This window comes from Octopus bimaculoides, chromosome 6 (genome assembly GCF_001194135.2).
Source record: "Octopus bimaculoides isolate UCB-OBI-ISO-001 chromosome 6, ASM119413v2, whole genome shotgun sequence".
In the NCBI taxonomy this organism is placed as follows: domain Eukaryota; kingdom Metazoa; phylum Mollusca; class Cephalopoda; order Octopoda; family Octopodidae; genus Octopus; species Octopus bimaculoides.
In genome coordinates, this window is record NC_068986.1 from 41,408,264 (window position 1) to 41,410,626 (window position 2,363).

General features: G+C 39.8%; 1 protein-coding gene across 1 annotated transcript in view; it reads left to right on the top strand.

Annotated features, from left to right (window-relative positions):
• LOC106882912 (collagen alpha-4(VI) chain) overlaps positions 1–2,363 on the top strand; it is a 13,853-nt gene that overhangs the window by 820 nt on the left and 10,670 nt on the right. The window lies entirely within an intron of this gene.

Sequence of the window (2,363 nt, forward strand, 5' to 3'; positions counted from 1 at the left end):
ATATATATATATATATACACACACATATATGTCAGATGCATACATGCGTATGTGTGTCAGATATATTCGTTCATTTTTGTTCCCTCCATTTATTTAATCTTTATATTTCAGCAGCAATTTTAACAAATCGCTCAATAAAATATTCTCCTTCATTATTCCCGACTTTTGGTCAACGTTCCACTTACTTGCCAACGCCTTAACGATAGAAAGCAGCGTATCTTGGTTCGAAGAATTAATCGAGTTATGTTTTCAGTTTCACGTCGTTGTTGAACGAAACACCTCACTGAATGATGGAGAGACACCGAAAAAACGATATTAATCTAAAAGCTTTATATCAGGAAAATACGGTGGGTACGGTAGAACTTCCCAACCGAAATCTTGAAGAACAGTTTTGGTCAAATTAGCGACGCTGAGGCAAGCGTTGTCGTGTTACCGAACCATGCCGTCGACGTTAGTACTAAAACCAGTACAAACGCACGAACGCTGTTTTTACCCATTATTTCTTTTACATTTTAGTTTCTGATTTTCTGTTTTCCTTTTTTTACCTCCTGCATTTTCTATATTTTGCCTTCTCAGTTTTCTCTGAGTTTGCGAGCCTATATATATGTGTGTGTGTGGCGTGTGTATGTGCGAGTGTGTACACAAACATAATTTAATGTATAAAGTACTAAAACTAAGTGCTAATAATTTCTTGGTACTGGATGTACTATAATTAGGCAGATAATTATAACGTGCCTTATGTCTCCACACAGGCCCGTTATATACAGCTGCTTAATTGTGGTGACTCCATGGCAAGGACCTTTTAGTAGCTCTTATATCAATATTGTATACGTTAAATGATATTAATCTCTCATTGGATGGAGTACCGTTTTTGTTGATCCTACCATAACAGAACAGTAACTGTGTGAATGTGTGTGTGTGTGTGTGTGTGCGCATGCACATCTTTTCACTTTCAGCAGTAGACTTCTCACAAAGAACACTATTTTCAGCTAAGTTTGTGACGAGTTACACATTCCGCGATGCCCTCATTCCGCGATGCACGCATTCCGCGAAGCACACATTCCGCGATGCATACATTCCGCGATGCACACATTCAGCGATGCACAAATTCTGCGACGACTCGTTTCACTAAAGCAGCTAAATTCATGTACATTTTTTTTTAATGTTCTATATTATTATTTATATTTTGCATGTACTTTCTTTCGTTCACTTTGAAAATGTTTGTATTGTTGCATACACACACGCATGCACCTTTCCTCAGCGCCTGGCCTTGTGCACGCATCTGCACACATGGTTCATACACACACAAATGCTATCTCTGTCACATTCATGCACCACACATGCCTTCCTCGCTTGTTTTCCATGCTCAATGCGCCTTTGTAGACACAACTCATCTCTGTAAGACCCTTGGCCGGTCACGCATACATAGAGAAAGTTGTTTGTCCCTTGCAATGCGCCAGCATGTCACACTTTTGTTCATGCACGACCGAGGCATATAATACCTCATGCACCGGCTGGCAGCCTCAGCCTTACAGCATTAATCACTGGCATATTCAATACTGTACAATGTATTTGTAAGCAATGCACTAGCATTAGCCTCAGCCTTGCAAGCTCTATTGCACACATGCACATGCACCTTTATTATGCATCTACCGCCTTGTTTTGCAACACGTCATCATTAGCTCAATTCCAATCCCGACTCAAAGCACGTCGGATGTTCACATGCTTTGCGGTCATGTTTAGACATAATTTTCCCCTGTTTGGTCACGTAATTAACAGAGAAAATTATCTGTCTCGCGCATCACTACACTGTCGTCCTTGCTAACTCAGCAATTAACCACGACAACAGCACCAGACGCATTTCACTTTGCAAAAACATTCCCGGGCATTTACCATGCATTTCTTCATCTCCTTTGTTCGATCGCTTCCCTTCTCGGAACCTCACTGGCGAGGAGAGTGATGTAGTGGATTTTGCATGCATGAAGTGGATTCGATCCACCATAGCCAAATTTAAATTAACGCTGCAACAGAACTTTTCCCACGGTAGAACAATGGTTTTTCTGTTACAGCAGTTTTACAGGATCTATTTTAAAACGGGGGCACCAGTATTTTCTTAACGAAACACTAACGAAACACTTTGAAACTTGGGACACTGGTAGAATGTGTCATATAAAACATCTTTTACTCTTAGTCTTCTTAACAAAAAAAAAGGAATTCGTAAGTTATTCCATGTTAAAGTTGTCGTATTTCTGTAATTTCAACCAATCACTGACGTCTATTCAGCTGAATAAGAGTTACTGCTGGGCGGTCATAAAAATGTTATTCCCTGTGACATATTTCATCCGGTTTAATCGTAATTTATA